The sequence below is a fragment of the Leptonychotes weddellii genome, chromosome 4 (assembly GCF_054177405.1).
Source record: "Leptonychotes weddellii isolate Sample4059 chromosome 4, ASM5417740v2, whole genome shotgun sequence".
Taxonomy (NCBI): domain Eukaryota; kingdom Metazoa; phylum Chordata; class Mammalia; order Carnivora; family Phocidae; genus Leptonychotes; species Leptonychotes weddellii.
The window spans coordinates 96058897-96069496 of record NC_138372.1 but is presented as its reverse complement, the minus strand read 5'-3'; positions in this window follow the sequence as shown (position 1 = coordinate 96069496).

Here is a 10600-nt window from a genome sequence, read left to right as displayed (position 1 = left end):
GTACATACACCCCGATGTTTATAGCAGCAATGTCCACAATAGCCAAACTGTGGAAAGAGCCAAGATGTCCATCAACAGATGAATGAATAAAGAAGAAGTGGTATATATATACAATGGAATATTATGCAGCCATCAAAAGGAATGAGATCTTGCCATTTGCAATGACGTGGATGGAACTGGAGGGTATTATGCTGAGCGAAATAAGTCAATCAGAGAAAGACATGTATCATATGACCTCACTGATATGAGGAATTCTTAATCTCAGGAAACAAACTTAGGGTTGCTGGAGTGGGGGGGGTTGGGAGGGATGGGGTGCCTGGGTGATAGACATTGGAGAGGGTATGTGCTATGGTGAGTGCTATGAAGTGTGTAAGACTTTTTAATCACAGACCTGTACCTCTGAAACAAATAATACATTATATGTTTAAAAAAAAAAAAGACGAAGAAGATAGCAGGAGAGGAAGAATGAAGAGGGGGTAATCGGAGGGGGAGATGAACCATGAGAGAGACTATGGACTCTGAAAAACAAACTGAGGGTTCTAGAGGGAAGGGGAGTCGGGGGATGGGTTAGCCTGGTGATGGGTATTAAGGTGGGCACGTTCTGCATGGAGCACTGGGTGTTATATGCAAACAATGAATCATGGAACACTACATCAAAAACTAATGATGTAATGTATGGTGATTAACATAACATAATAATAAAAAAAAGCCCCGCTTCTGTGTCAGTTCCTCCAAGAAGCCTTCCTTGATCCCCCCTTCTTCCTAGACAATAGTAACCACTTCTTTGTCTTCAAGCAGTGTCTTTGGAAGGCTTCTGTGATCATCATCACAGTCTACATTATTGTAGGTACTGGTGAACATTCTTGTTCCGTGACTGTATTAGAAGTTCCTTCAGAAAAAGGTCCACACTTTGTTCTTTACATCATTGTCAGCACCCAGAATACTCAGAATAAGGATTTGGTGAGTGGTTGTTGAATCAAATTCAACTAAATTGACTCTCCATTACATCATGGCTCTTTCCCTCCATGCCTGGCACCACCACTCTGTCCCCTTTGTTCTATTCTGCCATTAGTGTGCTTTCATCCCTCCCACCTTCCCTCACAACCCAGGACCCAGCCTATTTCTCTCTCAGATTTCCTGTGCCTCCCTGCTCAAGCCCCATTTATTATTTTCTTATATTTTTTTTATTGAAGTATACTTGACATACAATGTTATATTAGTTTCAGGTGTACAACATAGTGATTTGACAATTTTATGCATTACACAGTGCTCACCACGATTAAGTGTAGTCACCATCTGTCACCATACATTATTACAATAGTCCTGACAATATTGCCTAGGCTAAACTTTTTATCCCTGTAACTTATTTATTGTATAACTGGAAGTTTGTACTTCTTCGTCCCCTTCACCCATTTTGCCCAACCCCCACCCACCTCCCCCTGACACAACACCGTTGAAATAGAACTCCTGAGGGATGCACAATCTCCCCTCAGCACCAACACTTTCCATGATTTGCAGGATCCCAGACTATGGCCATTCTATTTTCTTACTCCTCGCTCCACTTTGCCTCTTCTTCTCCGTTGCAATCCAAACCCAACAATTCCTATCCCCAAATCCTCAAAAGGCCAGTTCCAAATTCACCTCCTCTAATCCTCCCTCCCTCAGTGCTCTGTTGACTTTCATATACTCAGGCTCCCCTGTGTGCGCTCTGCTTTTTTTTTTTTAAAGATTTTATTTATTTATTTGACAGAGAGACAGCGAGAGAGGAAACACAAGCAGGGGGAGAGGGAGAAGCAGGCTTCCCGCTGAGCAGGGAGCCCGATGCAGGGCTCGATCCCAGGACCCTGGGATCATGACCTGAACCGAAGGCAGACGCTTAACAACTGAACCACCAGGCTCCCCAAGGGAAAATGCACTCTGCTTTCTGACGGAAGCATATACAAATGTTCTTCTGTTGCTTCGCTATGTCATCTTTCCTTCCACTGAAGCTATGAGGCCATTAAGAAGCTGATGAGTTGCCTGCTCCTTCGAAAACCCAGCACAATGGATTTGCAGCCATTGGTGTTGGTTAACTTACTGGGAGACCTACTCAAGCAGCTGGAACCTAATTGGAATTGAACATTTATTGAGTACCCACCGTCAAAATACATTTTGCATACAAGCAACTTGCATTCTTGAGAGCAAAGGTCACTAAGAACACCTATTAAATAGATAGCAACAGTCTAAGAGAGAGAGCACAACGAACTGGGAGTCAGAAAACTTGAGTTCTAGTCCTGCCACTGCCGCTAATGCCACATATGACTGGGTACTTTTTGTCCTCGTACTGTACTCCAGTGTTCTCATCCTTAAAATGAGGAGTTGGCACAATACAATTTACAATGTGGATTTCCTTAAAGTTGTATTGCTCTGGTTTTATAGCTAAATGTCTAGGTGAATAAGCCAGGCTGATTAAGGACAGTAAATATTTCAGAGGCTTAAAAACACCTTGACAACAAACTGGAAAAAATATCATATGGGGTTCTAGTGCCACCTACTGATCACTGGATTCCCTGTGTCCTGAGATGTCTAGAAAAAATGAGACTGTTGAGAAGGAATAAGTCATAGTATGGCACTGTCTCCCCAGTAAACTAGTAAGACTTTTGTCAGATGGACTCCTCATCAGTTTCTACTACACCAGCAACTGTGCCTACCTATGCAGAGTATATGCATTGTATAAATCGCTATGGAGTGAGGAAGAGGAGTCTGGGAGTCCAAAAGAAGTGAATTCCAATCTTGTCCCAACCACTTAAGTTCCTGTGTGACTTGAGCCTCAGTTTCCTCATTTTAAAATTCCAGTAATAGGATCTTCTTCATAGGGTGACTAAAAGGACCTGTGGAGTGCCTGGCATAATGCCTGGCATGTTCTAGGCACTAGAGAACTGTGGAAACACAACTCATGCTCTAAAAGAGCTTGCAATTAGTCAGGGGTAGAGGCAGGTGCTAAGCTAAGTATATAAATAATAATGATTCGATGCACATCTTTGATCACCTCATACACACCAAGGGCTATAACAGAAGGTGGTATGTAATAAGAAAGAAAGCACCATGGAGACTCAAAGGAGGGGTAGATCACATGTGGGTTGGGCAAGATAAATGTCTTCATGGTAGAGGCAGCATCTGCCCTGGACTTTAATGACTGGTTAGGATTTAAATAGGCAGATGGATTTATTCAATCGATATTGTACTCGTCCTTAAAATCTCACTTCAAATTTCACCTCCATAAAGCCACCCCTTACACTTACTTTAGTCATACCCTTTCCACATCACCTTATCTGCACCTACTCTTCTCATTCCTCTATTGTGGCATCCTAATTTACTTGCTTAATTTAAAGTTCACAATTTGCAAGTCTGTCTTTCATGCTGTCTTCCACACACTTCCCTAAAGTTAAGGAAATCATTGCTAGTATTCATTTATAAGACCCCACAGTGCAATGCCTACAGCATTTACATGTGGAACATTGGGGCTGCAGTTCAAAAGTCTCAGATTCATTCATTCATACATCCAACAAACACTGATGACTATAATTTGTTAGGCACTGTGCTGGCACTGAAGGGTTACAGAGATAGGGTGTCCACTACCAAAAATTCACAATCTATGGGGCAGGAAGATGATCACAATTCCATGTGATGGGTCCAAAAGAACAAAGTGTTTGCAAATACAAGTGAAAAATAGCCACTAACTTTCACAGAGCACTTAGTGTACACTGGGTACAATGCTGAGCACTCACATGCCTATTCCATGCAATCCTCTCATGAGTCCTCATAAGTTAGGTGCTTTTTATCATCCCCATTTTACAAATGAGAAAACCAAGGCATGAAGAGATTAAATAACTTCCCCCAAAGTAACAAAAACAGAATTCAAATCCAGTTCTGACTTCCAGAGTCCATGTTTTTGAATCACTTTATTGCCTCCCAAGCCAATGAAAAGAGCCTACTTAATGAGTACTATAATTCATGGAGCAGAATCCGGCATATAACTGCCAAGTCTACCAGTCTTTGCTAAAACAGCTACATGCAAGACATGATGCTAGTATGGTGGGGGGCACGATCATGAACCAAACTGTTCCTCCCCTCAGGGAGCTCACAGTCTACTGAAGGAAGTAATACATATAAGCCAATACATTTAATCCAAAGAATACTATGACAGGCTTATAATCAAGCATAAGGTCCAGAGGAAGAAAAAATTACATCTGACTGGGGAATGCTAGTTGGATTCTTGCTGAAAGAAGCATTTGGCCTGGGTATTAGGGATGAGTAGGCTTTAGAGAAATGTAGGTGAGCAGGTAGAATGAGGGTCACCAGGCTTAACAGCATTAGGCATGAGAGCTCTGACTATGGCTTTTAATTGATTGTCATCAAAACAGGAAAGTAATGAACTGTGATTGCTTTAAGAAAAAATAAAACAGGGGCGCCTGGGTGGCTCAGTCGGTTAAGTGGCTGCCTTCGGCTCAGGTCATGATCCCATGGTCCTGGGATCGAGCCCCGCATCAGGCTCCCTGCTCGGTGGGGAGCCTGCTTCTCCCTCCCTCTCTCTGCCTGCCTCTCTGCCTACTTGTGCTCTCTCTCTATCTCTCTGTCAAATAAATAAATAAAATCTTAAAAAAAAAAGAAAAAAAAAAAACAGCCTAAAGCATCACACCAAAAGTAAAAATTGATAAATTGGACTACATCAGAATTAAAAATTTCTGTGCATCAAAGGACACAATCAATAGAGTGAGAAAGTAACCCACAGAATGGGAAAAAAATATTTGCAAAATGTACATCTGACAAGGGATTCGTATCCAAAATGTACCAAAAAAACTCCAAAAACTCAACAGCACAAAAGCCCCAAACAATCCAATTAAAAAGTGTGTAAAAGATTTAAAAAGACATTTCTCCAAAGAAGATACACAAACAGCTAACAAGCCACATGAATAGATGCTTAACATCACTAATAATTAGGGAAATGCGTATCAAAAGCACAATGAGGTAACACCTCACACACAGTAGGATGGCTACTATTAAAAAAATTTAAAAATTTTTTAAAGGGGTGCCTGGGTGGCTCAGTTGGTTAGGCGACTGCCTTCGGCTCAGGTCATGATCCTGGAGTCCCGGGATCGAGTCCCGCATCGGGCTCCCTGCTCGGCGGGGAGTCTGCTTCTCCCTCTGACCCTCCTCCCTCTCATTCTCTCTGTCTCAAATAGATAAATAAAATCTTTAAAAAAAATTTTTTTAAAAACAGGAAACAAGTTTTGACAAGGATGTAGAAAAATTGGAACCCTGTGTGCTGCTAGTGTGTATGTAAAATTGTGCAGCCATTATGGAAAACAGTATGGCGGCTCCTCAAAAAATTAAAAATAGAATTATCATATGATCCAGCAATTACACTTCTGGTTTTATATCCAAAAGAACTGAAAACAGGATCTTGAAGAGATAGTTGTACATTCATGATATAGCAACACTATTCACAATAGCCAAAAGATGAAAATAACCCAATAGTCCATTGATGGATGAATGCATAGACAAAATGTAATATATACATAAATGGAATATTATCAAGACTTAGAAAGGAAGGAAATTCTGACAGATACAACAACATGGCTGAACTTCAGGGACATTAAGCTAAATGAAATATTATATGATTACATTTATATGAGTTATCCAGAGTAATCAAATTCATAGATACACAAAGTAGAATTATGATTTCCAGGGGTTAGGGATAGAGGGTAATTTTTATGAGTACAGAGTTTCATTTTTTCAAGATGAAAAGAGTACTGGAGATTGGTTGCACCACAATGTGAATGTACTTAATGCTACCAAACTATATACACTTAAAAATAATTAAGATGGTAATTTTTATGTTGTATATATTTTACCACAATTAAATTTTTTTAATTGTTTTAATTTAAAAAAGGCAAAGCAATCTTAGTTTAAATTAACAGAAGTAATGTCCAGATAGGAAGGAAATAGAACTCTCTGCCCTGCACTGCTCAGTCCAAACATAATGAGTGGCAGGGCAACATGGAATTCTTCCAGAGGAGTATGATGAGGACTTCTCTCCTAGGAAGACTTAAAGGATGTTAAGATGGTCCCATAGAATAAGGAGCAATTCCACATTGCTTGAGAGTAAGACTAGAGACAATAGGTACAAGTCAAAAGGAAGGCAATTTTACCCAATTTAAATTGGAAATTTAATTTGGAATTGGAAATATCCTTATATTTATAGCAGAGTCCACTGCTTTAGGAGGTAGTGATCTTCTCATCACCAGCCTGCCTAAGATTCTGTGTGATCATCAGTCAGGGTCACTGCAGAAGCACTTCTGCTGTAGATGGATCTTGAGTTGGATGATTTCTAAGTTGAACTAGATGATCCAACTCTAAGATTCTTTGATGTAAAGGGGTCACCTTACATACCCACATAAGCCAGAAATCTCTGCCTTGGCATCCTTGCCAAATTGTTTCCCACACTCTGTCAAAACCTGGTTTAAAAAACAGTAAAGCTCTGAGATATTTTCACTCATGTGTCTTACTCCCACCTATGATGTAGCTGGATGAGGTAGAGGTGAGTCAGATGAGAAATGAAAAAGCCACAACTCACAATTAGTCCTTCCATGTGTCTGAGCAGAGCATCCAGGGGCTGTGAACCACACCACAGTGGCTCTCTTGGGTATGACCAGTGGTCCATGCAGTCACTGCTTGTACACTCCCTATGAAAAAGGTGGAGGGAGAGAACAACTTTCACACACATTAGGATGACAGTTCACAAGCAGCTCATTGTGCTTTCACTTCTGCAAATTTGTCCAGGCTCTTCTGGAAAAAATCAGCACTCCCAACCCTATCAACCTTGTCATCCCACATAATCCCACATATTTATAAACCATAATGTCCTAATTCTTCTCTCTTCATTTGACTTTGAAGTTCAAAGTTGTGGTCCACTGTTTTTTAGAAAATTCCCTCCAAAAAAAGGTAGGAATTTCAAGATGACTAGGAGCCACATTCAGGAGATATAAGAGGAAAGAGCTTGAAGTAAGATTCAATAAACTACCAAAACCCTCTCCTCTTTAGGATTTATGCCCTTTGAGAGAAAACAAAAAAAAAAGCCAGGAAGCTAAAGAGCCATTGCCCCACAGGAATTAATAAGAGTTTTCACCATAATGGATTAAATAAAACCCGATAAACAAACAGGAAATCAGAGTAAAGAAAGGAGTCAGACTCCTTGACCTACTGGGTCTCCACGAGTTCAAAATATCTTGCCCATTGATAAGTAAATTTTATTCATTCATTCATTTACTCATTTATTCATTCATCAACAAATAGTGAGTGCCTACTATGTTCAAGAACCACCTAGGCACCAGGGATACAGTAGTTTTGAAAATCAGACAGAAAAAAACAGACAAAAAAACATGGTCCTCATAGAATTTCAATAGGAAATAAATAAAATACATATTACATCAGATAATGACAAGTGCTACAGGGGAAGAAGTAGTGGAGAAAGATAAGGAATGTTGAGGGTCATGATTTTAAATAAAGTGGTCAGGAAGGGTCTCCTGAGAAAGCGAAATCAGAACAAAGACCTAAGAAGGGAACAAAGTAAATGAACACCTGGAGAAGAGCAGTCCAGGCCTAGGGAACAGCAGCTATAAAAGCTCTAAGACAGCAGCACACCAGGTGAGTTTAGGAACAGCAAAGAGACAAGTGGCTACAAAATGTGTAAGGGGTGAGTCGCAGGAAATGAGATCTGAGAAGTCACTCTGCATATCCACTAATCATGCAGGGTCTAGTAAGCTTAAGGATTTTAGATTTTCCTCAGAGCAAGCTGGAAAGCCATCAGATGGTTTTGCCACAATCCTTTCTCACTTTCTGCACACACCTAGGATTTGTCCCTTATATGTTTGGAGCCCACAGATCTGAACTGGATGGTACTGACCCAAATAGCATCCTATGCCTGTGCAGGCTGTCATCTGACTCTTGGTCCCTGCGCAAAGGTCCAGAAGTCCTGTCACTGGGAGCAACATCCTCAGGGATGCTGAGGTTAACCAGCATGATCCCACAAAAGACGTTGGCTGCCTAATCACAACAGCCCACTAAACCCCCTTTTAGGGAGGCAGAAAAGAAACAAAACAGTTTCTGTCTCTAAGAAGTTCATAATCCAGTTAGAAAATCAAATGAATGCACACACACGCGCGCGCACGCACACACACACACGCACGCGCGTGCACGCACACACACACACACACACACAGGCTTTGCTTGTAGAGCAACCTATTCACAAGTGTAAAATTTTATACCACATGTATAGCTTTCTTATAATCTCACACACAAATCTTACATGAACCCTTCAAAGTATAGTTATGAATACTTTACAGATAAAGAAACTGGTGACTTCCCCCAAAAGTTTCAGCTAATTAACTTGTAGCAGAGTCAGGATTTGAATCCAGATCTTCAGAGTCCAAGTCCAGGGCTCCAGGCACTGCCCCAGAGCTGGGTCATCTCTGATGAACCACTAAGTGTATGAGGGACTATCTAAAGAGAAGTCCTCAGAATCTGGCAAAATTAATCAGATCTTTGAAGGAGGAGCTTTGAGCCAAGTCTTATACATGGAACTGAAGTGAACTGGTATCCTGGCAAAAGGCAGGAATCTGGGTATCTAGAGTAGTTTGAGCAGAGATACAGAGGACCATCTCCCAATTTAATGCAAGAAATAGCCAACAGATTGGGTGCTTGTGGGAAAGGGTCATTTTAGGAACTGACTAAAGAATCTGTAAAAGAGGGTGTTCACTCCTTTCTTTCAGACCTCTCACACCTTTAGCACCCATGACCCCTTCTCTCCAGGCTCTCCTTCTCCTCAGGAAACTTAGGCTCCTTCACAAACTGGTCCTCCCCTTCTGTCTCCTCCCATTTCTCTTTCTGTATGCCAAGTGCTTCTCTACCATGGCTGCCACTTCATCATCCAGCAAGTGCTAAAAAGAGGGTGGGGGGCACCTAGATCCCATTTCCAGAATTTCTAATGTTACTGTGATGTGACCCAAGCTATCTGGATTGTTAGAGTCCCCCCACCCCATCCGTGATTCTAATGCACAGCCCAGGTGAGAACCACTGTGCCCCCCTCACCCAACACACACACACAGCTCACTCAATTTCATCTCTTCTTGAGGCTACAACCATCTCATTCCTGCTAATGGTTTCCAAATCCCTGTCTCCAGCCCAGACTTTACTCCTGGCTTCCAGACCTATGTGTCCTATTGCCTCTTGGGCCTTCTTATCGGTGTCTCACAGGCACTCAACATGCTCAAAATTGATGTCTTCCTCTCGTGTCCCTCTCCCTGCTATCTATCTGTCCAGAGGCTCCAGACAAACCCAAATCTCCTCCTGATTCCTTCCTCTTCCTTGTCTTCTATATCCAATATGTCAGCAGGCTTTACGGGTTTCTACTTCTTAAAACCTGATTCAGGGGCGCCTGGGTGGCTCAGTCGTTAAGCGTCTGCCTTCAGCTCAGGTCATCATCCCAGGGTCCTGGGATCAAGCCTCACATCAGGCTCCCTGCTCAGTGGGAAGCCTGCTTTTCCCCTGCTTCTTCCTCTCCCACTCCCCCTGCTTGTGTTCCTGCTCTAGCTATCTCTCTCTCTGTCAAATAAATAAATAAAATCTTTAAAAAAAAAAAAAAACCTGATTCAAATGATTTTCTCCAGCCCAACTGTAAATACCTTAGTTTAAGCCTCCATTTCTCAACTATTTCATTGCAATGGATACCGAAGTGACTTTGCCATCTCCTATCCAGCCCTCCCTCAATCCATTCTCAGTGTTTCTGCCATAGTGATGTCTGCAAAATGCAAATCTAAGTATGTCATCAGGTTTTCTCCTGTCTTAAATCCTATAATGGCTCTCCATAGTCTATAGGATAAAGTCTAAATTCCTTACCTTTGCCCATAAAATCCTTCATGATCTTTCCTGCTTTGCTTTCCCACCCTCGTCTCTTATTCCTCTCTATCTCACACCCTACCCTCAACTTGTCTCACAGGATTCGATATAAGCCCCACCTTCTCTAAGCTGCCCTCCTTGAGCCTACTGTCTGGGTGACGTGCCCCTTCAATGTACTCCCACAACACCCTCTACCATAGCTTTTATTATCCTGGATTAAAATAATGGGTTGACCTGCATGACTCCCTGACCACACTGTAATCTCCTCAAGGACTGGGACCAGGTATTATTCCTCTTTGTATCCCCGGTTCTTCACACATCACAAGTGTTTAATTAAGATTTGTTGAATAAACGAATGAATGAATGATGGATGGGGAAGGCCAGCTGGCAAAGAGAGTTGAACAACTGACTGTTAATTGTATATTTAGCAATAGACAGTCACTGTAGGATTCTTAATCAGAAAAGTAGCATAATAAAAATAGTACTTGAGGAAGAATATTTTGATAATAGATTATATGGTATAGACTGGACACCAGATAGTGGGATGTTGGGCAAATCATTAAGCTTTATGAGCAGCAGCTTCTTCATCTAAAAAAAACTGGAGTATTATTACCTGTGGTACCTGTTTCATAAGGCTGTTGCAAGAATAAGATAAAATAAAATT